Source organism: Lactuca serriola, chromosome 1, assembly GCF_051521515.1.
Source record: "Lactuca serriola cultivar US96UC23 chromosome 1, Lser_US96UC23_V15, whole genome shotgun sequence".
Classification (NCBI taxonomy): Eukaryota; Viridiplantae; Streptophyta; class Magnoliopsida; order Asterales; family Asteraceae; genus Lactuca; species Lactuca serriola.
The window spans coordinates 31,192,918-31,209,457 of NC_136408.1; positions in this window are offsets into that span (position 1 = coordinate 31,192,918).

Sequence of the window (16,540 nt, forward strand, 5' to 3'; positions counted from 1 at the left end):
TCTTCCTGAATCGGATCACTCCTTTCCAAGGAGATACCTTCAGGAGTACGAAATCCCCCGCCTGGAACTCAAGATCGGACCATCGCCTATCCGCATAACTCTTCTGGCGACTTTGGGATGTCAACAACCTCTGTCTGACCTACTGAATCTGCTCAGTCGTCTGTAGCACTAACTCAGTGTTGCCCATCACTCGCTGCCCGACCTCTCCCCATCATATGGCAGTCCGACACCTCCTCCCGTACAACAACTCAAAGGGAGGCATGTCAATGCTCGAATGGTGGCTGTTGTTATAAGAAAACTCAGCCAACGACAAATACGTTTCCCAACTTCCTCCGAAGTCCATCACACATGCTCGCAGCATGTCTTCGAGCATCTGAATCGTCCGCTCACTCTGACCGTCTGTCTGTGGGTGGTATGCGGTACTAAAATCCAGCCTTGTACCCAACTCCTCATGGAATTTCTTCCAGAATCTGGAAGTGAAACATACATCTCGATCTGACACGATCGAGATCGGCACTCCATGTCGCGATACCACCTCTCTCACATATAACTCTGCCAGCCTCTCAGCAGAAAATCTCTCACTGATAGCAAGAAAGTGAGCGCTCTTCATCAGCCGATCAACAATCACCCAAATTGCATCGACTCCCATTGCAGTCCTCGACAATTTGGTGATAAAATCCATGGAAATCTGTTCCCATTTCCACTCAGGAACCTCAAGTGGCTGCAACTTGCCATGCGGACGCTGGTGCTCGGCCTTCACCCTGCGACAAGTCAAGCACCTCTCTACGAACCACGCGACATCCCTCTTCATATAGGGCCACCATGTAACAACTCATAAAAATTGGTCAGAGTTCGGCGGTCAAACCACCGCGAACCGCTATTTGCTAAGAACCAATTGTGTGAAATTTTATGTTTATAAAGTATACTAAAGATATTATATTTATAAATACTTTTAGAATATCTCAAACTGCTCGAAAAATTTATCATTGAGAATCGAACCGAAAATCATCAAAAACTTAATATTTATTTGTGGCGTTAAAAATAAATTTTTGCATCAGTTCTACTTGAGAGACATGGATAAGATATTTGAATAGGTTATGTTCTCCTAATTTCGTGGATATAAAGAATGACCAAAATGGAGGTCATATGAGAAAGTTACGACTCTTTAAAGTTATAAAAATCAATATTTATCTGATTTTCTTGAAACGAACCGTGTACTGTTTCGTTTAGAACAGCTACGAGTCTTGTAAAATGTTTTTGATCATGTGTTTGAATTTAGACTATGGTCTATTATTTTATTATATTTTTATAATATTTTTAAACTCAACCGAAAACAGATTCGTAAAAATCTGTCGAATCCGATTCTATAAATCGCGGAACTTTAAACGGATTTTCCCAGAGTTCTATTGATTGGATTTAAGTTCCATCGGACTTTTTGGAAACCATATACCCGAGATTATCATTTGTCATTTTCAGAAAAATCATTTGATATCTTTATCGAGGGCACACGAATCGAGAAAGATAGAAAATATCATCATTTTAAATATTAGAAATATGACATTGTACTTTTGACACTTTGAGTCATGCTTAGTTGAATATAAACTTTCAACATTATAACTATAGCAACTATATTTATATGTTCCACCACATCACTCAATAATACACAAATACATGTTTATACATATAGAAAATACATGTTAATACATACATAAATACATAGAATATGATTATACATATACAAATACATGTAATATATACATCAATACATAGAATGATTGAAGCATTATATTGCTTCTAAATCTATATAAAAGTACAACCAATAAATGAAATTGAGAATTATGTTTGTTCTACACTTCAACTTACCCAAAACAACACTCTAAAGGAATCATAGTGGTACAACCAAATCATATAGAAAGCTAAGAGATTTTCAGCCTTGGACTACCTGGAATGGGTTCATTGCTTCAAATTATCTCTCTTATTTCTTCTTTCTTCTTCGTGATTTACTGCTCAAGGAACCACCGATTGTGGTAGCTGTTTCCGGCGAGACCAAGAGGGGAGCATTCCGTTTTCTTTCTCCTTTTATTTTCTATCAATTGAAACAACAAAACCACCCTTATTATCATTGTTTGATTTTGCTTCCTGTATTCCCCTCTTCTTCAATTTCAATCACAGAAAACCTCCACAAGAGGTGGATATCTCTAACAATCAAAGAGGGCAACAACCCCTTGTATCTCCTCTTCTCTCTAGTCGAATCCACAAGAGACTAGAACAACTTACCTTTCGTTGTTTGCTTTGCCCACTGAACAGCCAACTCAACACCTGCTACACCACCGCCAGTCACTGCTGTTGTTTCCCTTTCGTTTTTCCTTGCAGCCGGCGATGAAGTCACGAAGTCCAGGAGGGTCGTCGGTCTTGATGGACCCTTCTCCCCTCATCGCAAACTGATAACCCACCTCCGATGACCCCCGATTTCTGTGATCCTCCTTTTTTTTCTCGATGAGTGAGGAAGGTGATTTCCCCCCATCGATCTTGTGTAGCCGTTTTTTTTGCTCGATCTGATAACCACGATGGCGTTTTCCCTTTTTTATTGTGTTTTACAACTAAACCAAACCATCCCCTCAAATAATTTTTAGAGAGCAAAACCCACCCCTTGTGGTAATTGTTTGATCAACAGCTTGTATAATTACCAAATCAGCCCTCCGATACCTTGCTTTATTTAAATCAGTCCCTATTGTTTATAATAATGGAACACAACAATTCCTTTATTTTAATTGGTTGCAAAAGGAACCCGGAAATGTTTTAAAGCCTAAGAATGGTTATGTAACGACCCAAAATTCAAGACTAAAATTTTTTTAATAGATATTACTTAAAGTAAAATCATCGATTCAAACCATAATCAAAGTAATAGTTTCCGAAACACATGTTCGTTATCAGAGTAAAACATTCCTAGGCTGACAAATCTGTGGTGTGTGCCATGCGATCACCCCGAGCTCCATCATCCGCTACCGGAAGTACCTGAAACCAAAACTGAGAACCGTAAGCACGAAGCTTAGTGAGTTCCCCACCCTACCACATACCATGCATAACCACATACTGCACATATTGGGCCACGCCCGCTATCCTGGGCCTCGCCCCCTACCTCGGGCCTCGCCTGGCTTTGAGCCCCGCTCGGATACATATCTGTTTCACTTAGGCCTCGCCTGTCACAGGGCCTCGCCCACTAACATATAATAGCACGTAAACATATCACATCACATCACATAATCTAAACACATACTAACGGATCTTGTCCTAAGGCCTCGCCTATCTCTGGGCCCCGCCCTTGTCCTACTACTGATGAGTCATGGAACCCCGTCCATACTCCTGCTGATAGTGAGGTACGAGCCCAGCCCACCCTCATTCATTCCCTAACTTGGGCCTCGCCCCTGCTCTGCTGCTACTGAGATGTGGAACACCATCCACACTCTGCTATTGGTGAGATATGGGACCTCGCCCACACTCACCTCCCTACCAGGCACATACAAGTATCACACAGACAATAAGTATAAACTATCACATAAACCATTCCTTGGGCACCCGCCCTCTATCATTGGACCTCGTCCCGAATATCATACTAGCATACCGTGCCTAGGGCTAACCCCCAAGTCTTGTACTCATAACTACATGGGCCGGCATTGTGGCCGTAGACCCATTCATACAAAGGGAAACTCACCTGCACTGGCTGAACTGGCTGATGAACCCACTAGCTGCTGCCCGTCAACTAGGGATGAAAGTGGGTCCAAACCCGGACCCAATGGACCCGGACCCGGAAAACCCGGAACCGGTTAACGGGATTTTATAGAACCGGAAATCGGACCGGTATATAGGAACCGGTTCCGGTTCGGTTCCGGGTATGGTTCCGGGTAAAGTGGGTCTAGAACCGGAAAACCCGAAAACATCAAAGTGGGTAGGTTGGAACCGGATAAAGTGGGTTTAGACCCGAAAAATCCGAAAAAACCGGATTTTTTTTAGTAATTACTTACAACTTAGCGGGTTGAACTTTGAAAATTTTCATATTGATATCCCCACTTTGGGGGGCTGTAACTTATTGAATACGAAACCACAATTAACAAAATTAGAGTCTAAAATCATGTACAAACTCTAAAATACACTCTGGAAAAACCCGCATGTCAATCCGAATTTAAACGAATGAGATATACTTGTGTTAATATTTTCACATAATACAAAGTACAAAAACAAATAGCTGAAAAGTTGAAAATTTTCAGTTTTGATATCCCGACTTCGGAGGACTGTAAATCATTGAATGTTAAACCAAAAATGACAAAATTATAGTCTAAACTCATGTACAAACTGTAAACTAGAAGTTGAAAAAAACCACATGTCAATCCGACTTCAAACGAATTAGATATGCATGCTTTAAAACTTTCACCGAATACAAAAAAACAAAAAAACAAAAAACTTTCAGCTTTGGTATCTCAACTTTTGAGGACTATAAGTCAATGAATATAAAACTAAAAATGAAAAATTTATAGTCTAGAATCATGTACAAACTCTAAACTACATGTTGGAAAAAACCGTATGTCAATTGGAGTTGAAACGAATAAGATATGCATCTTGTAAACGTTTCACAAAAAGTGGTTCCGGCCCTAAAAGTGGTTCCGGTTCCAAAAACCGGTTCCGGATTTTAGACCCGGTTTACCCGGACCCAATGGACCCAAACCCGGATTACCCGAAACCCGGATAAAGCCAATTTTTAAACCCGGAACCGGACCCGGTTCTATATATTCCGGTTCTAACGGGCCCGGTTCCGGTTCGATTCCGGTTTCGGTCCAGTTTTCCGGTTCTAAATCTCATCCCTACCGTCAACTCTCTGAACTCCCGCTCCACTCGCTCCCCGAGCTACCAATATCAATGCAACACTGGGTCTAACTGACCCCCGACAGACAACCAAGTCAACTCTGGTCTAAGTCAAAGTCCTGGTCAAAGTCAACCTTTCAGGTTAACCCGACTCTCCGAGTCCACCTACTGACTCGCCGAGTTCATATGCTCCGGGTCCTTCCATTCGCGACACGACTCGCCGAGTCAGTCCACGACTCGCCGAGTCCAACGATTTCCGAGTCCTGACCTGTCTAACTCGCTGAGTCTCCACCCGACTCACTGATTCGAGTCTTAACTCGAAGGGTTTGGGGTTCCGCGACCTGACTCGCCGAGTCCAAGAGCAGACTCGCCGAGTACCAGGCAATATTCATCCAACTCGCCGAGTTGTTCTTCCAACTCGCCGAGTTCATGCCCAACTTCATCCGACTCGACGAGCTGTTCATCCTACTTGTCGAGTTCCTCCTCATCTTCATGATACTCGCCGAGTCCACTCGAAGGACTCGCCGAGTCCATCCGGTCCTTCATACATGCATAGGACTTTTGAGTCATCCAGGGACTCAAATCGGTAGATCTACCCTTCCCAAGCCTATTCCTCACGTAAAGTTGCAAACTTTACGTGTAGAGAAGGAGATCTAGGCAAAATACATCATAAACTAGGGTTTAAGGCAAGAAGGCTCCATAATCGACTCAAGGGCTGATGCTTTATGGGATTCTAAACCAAAACAAGCATGGATCTGAGGTCGCAACCTCAGATCTGGACTTCAAGCTCGAGATTGATCTTAAACATGGCTTAAAAGCCCTAAAACTCATAACCAAAGAAGATCTAAAGGAGATAAACGACTTTAATACCTTCAATATCTCAGAAGGGTTCCCCAATCTTCGGATCCAAGGCCACTCCTTGATGCTTCAATGATTCCCACTTCTTCTTCTTCCTTTAAATCACTCAAAATGGCTAAAAGCTTGAATGAGCACAATGAAGGCTTAGGGTGCGGTGTTCTGGGTGTGAGAGATAGTAAAGGAACCCTAGGGGAGAGAATGAGATGATTAAATAGGCTCCAAGCCCCGAAGTTAGGGTTTTCCATGCACAGAACAGACTCGCCGAGTCACCTTGGCCGACTCGCCGAGTCGGTCACTTACTCCTCGACCCGGATCCCGCTCGGACTCGCCGAGTTCCTCCTTGGACTCGCCGAGTCGCCCCTTAAAATTAAGGTTTTCTTTCCTTTCTTGGCCTTCAAAACTTTGGGTGTTACAGGTTACTTTGTGGTTATTCCCAACAAGATTCACGAAGTGAGCCTATATCAAGATCATGCATCGAATGTGAGTTTCTACGGCCCCTCTTTTACAGTTTTAATTTTGGGGGAGAATACATGAGTGTCTATTTAAAGTTTTGATGATTTTCAAGTTTTTATACATAAAATAACATCAAACTTTATTATTGGTTAAGATTTTATGAAAATAACAATCTAAAAGGTATAAAGCATTAATAAATTATGTAAGTAATAGTAGAATGCTATAAATGATAATATTATACCTTGTTGTTATATATTAATTAATATTAATAAAAATCACACGATTATAAGTAGATTGATATGAAGATATAAGTTATTCGACGAATTATAAACTGTAATACTCGTCGTATATATGTACACGAAAGTATTGAGAAAGCATAAAAAGACATTATATACATAACAAAATATGTTATTCAACATAATTGCGTACAACGGAAATGTACATTATCTTAAACGACTATAAATAAAGATTTGACAAATATATAATAATTAATTGAAGGTATACCAAAATTCAATTATTATTATTATACTCTTGATCATCGTGTGACAACGATATCTAAGTAAACGATATAATTTATTTTTATAATTATTATAAAACAATAAATCATTTTAGTTGTGATGCGAAATTCGTCACATATGATAATATAATTGATTCTCGGATATTTAGGGATTGATACCTAATAAACCATACACCACATCAATTATGTAACTTATCAAATATCAGCATAAATGAGTTTTCGGCTACGCGAACGAACATCCTCCTTATCGGCTGAAGTAAGGAACTATTCAAATTATTATTGCCACAATAGTCGAATGCTACACTAAATTCACTATTTAACTAGTTTAAATAAGCTTTGAAAATCTTAATAATCTAAGATGCGCGTTAGTGACCCTAGGGAACGGCGAATCTGTGAGTCGAAGAATTTTTGTCAAGGATTCTGTAGATTGTGTATCCCGTGTGTGTTTGTGGGAGGAATGTATCGAAAGGGGTGAAAGAAAGAGTTTTATGACGATGTGTTTTTCCTTTGTAAGGATCAAATCCTAGAATCAACACCTAGGTCTATAACCGTTAATCCATTGTTATTCATATTGTACCTGTGTGGCTTGTGAAGGAGCGACATAGTGTCGGTTATAGTTATATTGTTAAAGGGGGTAAAAGGGAGAGTTTTGTATGGGCGTAATTTCTTTCATAAGGACAAAATCCTAGATTGAAACCCACTCTATAACCGTTAATCCATTGTTATTCATATTGTACCTGTGTGGCTTGTGAAGGAGCGACATAGTGTCGGTTATAGTTATATTGTTAAAAGGGGGGGGGGGGGGGTAAAAGGGAGAGTTTTGTATTGGGCATAATTTCTTTCATAAGGAAAAAAATCCTAGATTGAAATCCACTCTATAACCGTTAATCCATTGTTATTTACATGGTGCCTATGTGGCTTGTGGAGGAGCGACGTATAGTGTCGGTTATAGATAAATTGTTGGATTGAAGATTTTACTCGAAGAAGTATAGGTCTAGATTGAGTCACTCCTCCCAATTTAGGCCGAGTGTGTAAGAGTGTTCAGGTTGTTAACTACCTCTCCTACGACATAATTCTCCTAAGCAGAAACGGGTCAACTAATAAAATTGTAAAGAGAATGATTAATATTTGTCTTTGAATTTATACGAGTGGTAAATATATGTGTTTATAATTTACCGGTTATTGAAAAGTATTTTGGGATGAGTTTGCCCCACTGGTTAAGTGACGTTTTCCAAATTAAGTAAGATAATGCTTAGTTAATAATACGACACGGATTTTCGTAGTTTATAAAATTTGAAACTTATGAGTTTTACATATAAACTATACGAATGTTTGTACAAAGTTTTAAGAGTAAACTTGGCTATTTTATGTTTTCATAAAGTGTGATATGACTTTATTTTATATAAATTGGTTTTCAAAATCTTTATATAAAGAGCATTTCAGTCATGAGAACCGTAAGAAGTTGTTATAAGTTTGTTTTACTTATATATTTTCCAAATGGTTTATTTTTGGATTTGAGCAAATGACAGTTCTAAATGAGTTTAAGTATACTTTTATGACTCAATTATTTTATACTTTCGATAGAAAAAAAATATGTGTTTATAAAATCCGGTCAACCAGATAAATTTTATAAAACATTTTGGGTGTAAAAATAAATTGTGTCAAAACCTGTAGAACTCACCAACAATTTTGTTGACGTATCTTAATGCATGTATTCTCAGGTTATATATAAGGTCAGAAGAGTTTGTATAGAAGATCCTCCGATATTCTTATCATATAATTGTGAACGCCAAATCGTTTTGTGTAAATAGGTATAATCCATGTAATCGTAGAAACTATCAAAATGAAGATAATAACTATAAGTATACAAAAAAAAGAACCCTTTTTTTGTAATCCCTATGATGCAATTGGAGCTTATCGGCAAAAACGAATCAATTTAGGTAGTCCTTTGTGGCTGCGGTGGCGACTAGATCAACGCGTTATTGCTGCAAGAGAAGTTCCCATCGAAATTCACTATGAATCTGTGGGGACCTATTATGAGATTTATGGACACTATCTAATAGTACGAAGTATAAAAAAAGAAATTCTTTATATATATATTCGAACCACTCTTGGTCATATTTCCCTTTATCGAGAAATAGAAGAAGCCATAGAGGGGTTTTGGCAGGGCTGTTGTAATTCTATGCTACCAACGGGAATTCGAGTCTCTCCGGGTTAACTAGGACCATAAGTGCAGAATTTCTACGTGAATCAAGATCTAGAAAAGGAAGTTTTCCAATCACTGACTCAAGCCCATTGTAAAATTCTACTCAGCGCAATATGGAGGTACTGATGGCAGAACGGCCCACTCAGGTCTTTCACAATAAAGTGATAGACGGAACTGCCATGAAACGGCTTATTAGTCGATTTATTGATCACTATGGAATAGGATATACATCACATATCCTGGATCAAGTAAAGACTCTGGGTTTCCGACAAGCTACCGCCGCATCCATTTCATTAGGAATTGATGATCTTTTAACAATACCTTCTAAAAGATATTTCAACAATAATCTTGTCAATGTAATTTCTATTTCGGTAATAATAAAAGATTATATTTGTACTGTTCAATGTATGTTCAATAACTGTGATTACTGGTTTACGTCGCGCACCTCGGCGTTTCCGCCGTCGGCCGAGGGTGTGACACACCAATACTCCCTCTTCAGGTCCAAATACATCTTAGTGGCCCCGGGATGGATCGAGAACCTTGATCTATGCGCCTCCTGATGGGTTTTAGCCATAAGAACATCTTATGTGCTCATGCAAACCCTAATGCTTGGATCTAGGTTTCTCTATTGAACATGCATTCATCCAAGACTTTAAACCCTAGATCTATCATACAATAATTATATTAATATATGAATTAGTGTTTGGATCATACCTTGATTGTTATGTAGTAATAACAATCTCAAATCCTTCTTGTAATTGGCTTTAGAAGGCTTAGAGTCACAAGTGTCACTCCTCTAATGGCTCACAAACACCAAGAGCAAGAGGATGAAGAATGAGAAGAGAGGAGGCACCCAAAAAATGTGTAGAAACCCTAAGGAGTTAGTTGGCCACGTATTTGAGTCTCAAGGGTCCTTTAAATAGTGAGACTATTAGGGTTATCTAACAAGGAAACCCTAATTTGACTGCTTAGGCCCTAAGCAGCCCATGGACTCCCTCCTTAGAGGCCTTGTACGATTTCTAATGGATTTCCCCATAGAATTCTTCCACTCCATCCTCTATGGAGTCCATTAGCCCAATATTCAACTATCACACAATTGACAGTTCCAGTCCCCTTTATTTAATTAATGTCTTTTAGCCACAAAATTAATTCTTAATTAACTATTGACTAATATTAATTAAACAATATGATTTCTCCTTTAATATATTATTCTCATAATATATTAATAAATCATAATTAATCCTCTCTCTCTCTCTCTCCATAATTTATCCTATCAAGTTGCTTTGGTGAATGCAACCCAAAAGGACCATGCACCATCGGGTCAAATACATACCAAAATAGTTATGGACTTAGACACTAATCCAACAGTCTCCCACTTCGATAAGTCTAATAACTATTATGCGTATGACTTCAGATCCTAATCCTCAATCGTAGCTTTCAAAAGCCGCTGTCAACTCTGATTCTATCAGAAGCACGTCCTTTAGATAAGGGATCATGTATTCCTCCATTCTAGATATCGTATAGACCGAGACATGGATTTAAATCATTCTCTCTATCTATGTGTTGTTTCCCGATTTCCGATTTACGATGACTGACAACAGACTACAGTTGAACACATCAACTTAGTCCCGGCTTGGCCAAGCACTTAGGTGTCATCACTAAATCATCGAGGGGCCCACATATATCGCTTTTATCCCACTTTGGATAAAAGGAACATATAAACTTCGACTCAATGCTTGCTTGTATTTACTCATCGAATCACACACAACAATAAGTTTTATAACACCAAGTTACTGGTGCGTTTACTTATCATCAATGTGCAACCGACCAGCAAATAACAACTCACACGTCTCGGTTTCAAGAATATACAATATTATCGACTCACAATCACTCGTGATAAAATCAATGAAGTGATTCTTGTGAGTGTGGGTTTAATCCAATGCTCAAAATCATATTCATAAGCACTCATGAACGTTGCAGCAAACCTTTGCTATGTCTAATACACTTTAGACAATCTACAAACTAATTCATGAAATTCTTCATTCATACCTACTTCCAACATATGAACGACTGTGGACCATTCGAATAATTTGATTATTCTGAAATAATTAATTATTCAGGAAGTCAAAACATGCAAAGTGAAACACAAGAATAATATTAATCTTACATGGTCCCAAACCTTTGAGTATAAATAAAACACCTTTTATTTATCACCATATCGATTACTCATTATTTATTGTTTCGGTTAATTAACTTATTACTTGAATTATTACTATAATTGTCCCATGCTCTTAGCATGCACACAATGTTTACCTATGGTCTTTACTTTGTGAAATAGTATAATTGAATAACATTTTCAATCACACTCATTTCACAATTCCTAATCCATTAATGTAAGAATACAAAATTCTTGCCACTACTAGAATATGTTAGATTCTAACATTTTATGCAACAGTCCCTTTCGTAATGTCATGATACAAAAGTCACCAAGACTCGGCCAATGAAATTACAAAATACTCTATTGGATATTGTTACAAGACAATTCCATAGTCATGAAGTCTCGTGTTCAAAGTACATTCCTTTGAACATCCTTCTTTCATAAAAGTTTCTAATCTAGACATTGATTCTCGATATCCAACTCCCAATATGGAAACATTTCCAATTTTCCATATGACAACTCATTCTAAATAGCATCTTATCTATTCATAATAATGTCAATATGGTCCATTCATTACTATACTTTCAACTGTCTACAAGCAACCAATCCTTGGCTGTTGTTTAATTATTTTAGTCAAAAACCGGTTCTATTTCCTTTTTCCCTCTAAATGCCCTAGGCATTTGGAAAATTTTAGAACGGTCGAATATTATAGCATATGCAATTGATCCTATAGCCGAAGCGTGTGGGATACAATTCATAATGAAAAAACGTGATACTTTACCAGTTTCTTACTATAATATAGTCATTATATTTCTATTTTCCGTGTTCTCAAAATTCGAACTACGAAGAGGGATGCCGTAATCATAATCGAACTTTGAGAATGCAAATAATAAATATACCCTTGACTAAATTCAATTAAAAATTCTCGATCTAAGCTTTTAGATTCAAAACGAAGTATAACATTCTCTCCCTTAATTATAGCAAAAAACCATCTCTTCAACCCCTGCAACCTTGCAAAGTGAAACTTTTATTTTTCTATAATTAATATTGCCAACTTGAAATACTTAAATAATAACCATGCTCCCACTAACATGATGATTATATTCATTCCAACATAACCCTTATGCTCCCACTAGCTTTGACACGTATTTAGGAACCAACTAAACTTCTAGGAATCAATACTTATTGACTTCCAAAGTTCATTGTTTCTAATACGATATGCTTCGATAAGCCTTTATCTAAGCTTCTCAAAATCACACACCTTTCCTTAGACAGCTCATATGTGTGTCTAAACTAATTCAGAACTTATCTTACTAAGTCCTAAATGTTCAGACTAATTGCCAAATCTCACAATTCGAACTATGAAAAGGGATGCCATAATCATAATCAAATTTGAGAATGCAATTTACATAGTTGCTATCTCCTTGAAATCTCTCTTAGTGAAAGCGTTTCCTCAAAATCATTTTCATGAAGGAGAGAAACCTTATGACACTTAGATTTTATGGTGTATGTGTTGCTATCCATATGAATTTGCCATTACCATAATCGAAAGATAATGTTTGTGGCAAATTCAAACTCTTATGGACAGAACTTGTTCATTCTTAATTTCTTACCATCAAGGGTCCCACCATTGCTTCCAAGTTTTCTAGCAGCTCACCTATTCCAGTCAATGTACTTTCATTGAATAAGGTGTTTGCCTTATGCAGTCTATTGAGAACTCGTAGAACTCATATGCATAATCACTCAATAGGATTGACACATAAATAGAATTTTGTCAACACGATAGTTTACAAACCTCAAGTCGTGTGCTAGTGTTTACTCTTGATTAATTCTTGAATTCTTTCAAGATCTTCAGACTCCCACTGACATCTTGACATATTAGATTCTCTTATCAAGAACATTTCTTGATAAACAAATATCCAAGAGTTAGTGTGTGTCTATATCAAGACAAAATATTACACACATTTGGTCTTAGTTGGTCTTTGGCTTCTTCAAGACATCACAACATACCAAATTCAAATGTGTAAGAGTAGGAAAACAATTTTCTACTTCACATTTGATGAATGTGTGTCACTCAATTCACAATCTTGGAGTACGATTCTAAGACTTGATTTTGGAACGAAGCATGACTCATCCTTTTTGATTTAACCATTTCAACAATTTCTGATTCCTCTTCTTAGCCATACTAGTGCACTAAGATGTCCTTAGAGGATCAATTATGATATGGTTCTTAATCATTAAGACGATCATAAATCTAATACAAAAGTACTCTCCCTTCTTCTTAGATTGGAGAAACTTTTATCTTTCTGCCTTCATTGATTCTTCTTATTCGTTCTGCTATTCATTGAAACTTTTTAATGATTTAGAATTACACTTGATCTTGTAAGTATAACCACATTTACTAGACTTTTAGTAAATTATGACGAATATTCTTATTGTTATTTATGGTGGACTTGACTAGTGCACAACATTGTGTTTTATTCCTTTAGTCCTTTACTTGACTCACATAGTTGTGTGATCAAGGAATTAGTCTTAATATCCTACGTACCAAGATTTTCATACATCACATGATTCAAATCATATGATTCCAAGTTTCTGTCTAATTGAAACTTGGGTGATGGGAATCTTTCCTTACTTAGAAATTTTTTGAGAATAACATAACTAAGAATCACATCCATTTATAGAAATACACAAACATCAATTTTTCACAATGATTTCATTGCAAGGATATACATAAATAAGACAAATCAAAATTTATTTTATTCATAAAAACAACGGAAAACATGTCCTTACATTGCAAAATCAAGTGAAAAATCTATGTAATCAAATATTCCTAACAACTCTATCATAACTTTCTAAGCTCAAAATCAAATCTTCGAATCCATGCGATTGTGATCCATTTCTTCGTGATCAGACTCGTCTTACTCTTCCATCAAGCTTCCTCTCTTTTCACTGATCCTGCAAAACATTCAAATGTAATCTTATCACATTATGTATTAAGAATCAATGAATAGGAACTTAATGGAGTTAGATAGTGGATTTTACCTGAAGTAGAGCCAAACGTCTTGACTCTTCCATCTCTTAGATCTCTCAGGTAGACTGGGCAGCTTCGTCTCCAATGCCCCTTCTCTTGTCAATAAAAGCAAATTGACTCTTTTGGAACAGCACATAGAACTACTTCAGACTTTGCCTTTCTCTTGTGATCATACTTTTCGACCATGGCATGCTTTTTGTTACCATTGCCTATATCCATAGAGGTCTGGAAGGCAGATCCACCAATCAACTTTGCTTTTCCAGTGCGCCAAATCATTGTTGATTCAACAGCAATAAGCGTATAGGTGAGATCGATGAGGGTCACGTCATGGTTCATCATATAGTACTCTCTTACGAACTCACTATATGAGTCAGGAAGCGACTGAAGAACCCAGTCAACAGCCATCTCCTCACAGACAAGGGATCCCAACATTCTTAACCTATCAATGTGTGACTTCATCTCTAGGGCGTGTGCACACACAAGTTTCCCATCTTCGTGTTTACTTGCCAAAAGGGCTTGATTGATCTTGAACTTTTCAAGCCTTCATACTTGGGGGGTAGGGAGAATAGTTAGAGGAGGTGGAGGAAGTGAAGCATGATCTCGTGTTCCTTGATCGAATTGTGGAATATCATCTTCATGTGGAAAGCTTGTTCCACGGGATTTAGGAAGACCATAGTTGTCATACTTTGACATCTACAAAACGGGAGAAAAAAATTCAAGTTAGTTGATTGATTGAGTCCTTAATAAATCACCCAAATGAGATATTAAGGCTAGGACCCAACACAATATTCCACAACTTGGGAGAGGGATGACGTAACCCAAATTACAGAACATTTGAAGGTAAGTGAATGACGATTCACTAATTTTCCACCATGAAAAACGAAAAAGAGATTAGGTTTTAAATGTATTGAAAAATTCCTAGATCCTTTGAGATTCATTGAACTTTTTAATGGCATGTTTAAATCTCGATATGCCCCTCGATTTGTGACTGGGATGCCGAGGATCACAAAACAGGGTGTGAATAACCATGCAAACTTACATGGTGCCCCCAATGTTACAGTCACCTATTCGATGTGCCGGTTAACCACACACGCTCCACCGAACTATGAAAAACATTGAGTCGCCCTTTGCTACCTTTGCTTAGAACCATTTAGTGTGCCGGTTAACCACACACGCTCCACTAACGTCTTCGCAAGGGTACAAAGTGTAATTTCATGGAATTGCATCAAATTCACTTTTGCCTCAAGTAACTAAGATTGGGAATTTTGTATAAAAACATTTAGTTACTTTATAATTCATTATACTTTTAATGGAAAGGGTTTGCCCTATCCTACCCGTTTGGCTAACGACCCTCCACCAACCAAGGAAGCGGTGGGTGAGAGTGGACACCCATTAAACGACCTTTTTATAGGCCATAACCTTATACCCCTTTATAGATCGGCTTCGTGAATTAGGCCTACTAACGGTAAGACTAGCAGTTTAAGTTATACATATATAATATTATACTTTTAATCTTATATATAGTATAATGGTGTATTTTACACTTTTAAAATACTAGGTGCTCTAATTTAATAAATTATACTTTTAATTTAATCAAACGTAAACCATATCATGGATTTATTAACTCTCTTTTAATTATACACTTAATTAATTTCATAAAACCATAAGGGTGCAATTTGAACTTATTCAAAACTTAGGGTTTTAGAATTTAACATTTAAAAAAATTAAACCTTTTAATTAAAATTTAAATTCCAAAACTTGAGGGCAAGTTTTGAAACATTTCAAATCATTAGGGTTTAGAATTTAAATATTTCAAAAACAAACCTTTTAATCAAAAATTTAAATTCCAAAACTTGAGGGCAAGTTTTTGAAACTTTTCAAAACACAAAGGATCAAATAGCAAATAATTTAAATTAAACAACTAATTTAATGATAATCTAAATTTGACGTAGTCAATATTACTTGCAAGACAATTTACCAATTTAATTCAAATAATCAATTAATATCATATAAGGAAATTATCATTCAATCAAATGGTAATTATCTTTTTTTTGGTCAAGGATATACTCAAATATATGACAAAATTCGGATATTAATGACCCAAAGCAATTAAGGCAAGTATCCTCAAGCAAAACAACAAGAAATCCCGAAATCTGCTCTAACTGACGCTTGAACTCGCCGAGTTCCACTATGAACTCGCCGAGTTCATCAGTCAGGGGCACAAAAAACGATTTTAAAGCTTGAAAAAATAAACAAGGCATCAATACAATAGAAACCAATCAAGGCTCTGATACCACTGATGGGTTTTAGCCATAAGAACATCTTATGTGCTCATGCAAACCCTAATGCTTGGATCTAGGTTTCTCTATTGAACATGCATTCATCCCAGACTTTAAACCCTAGATCTATCATACAATAATGATATTAATATATGAATTAGGGTTTGGATCATACCTT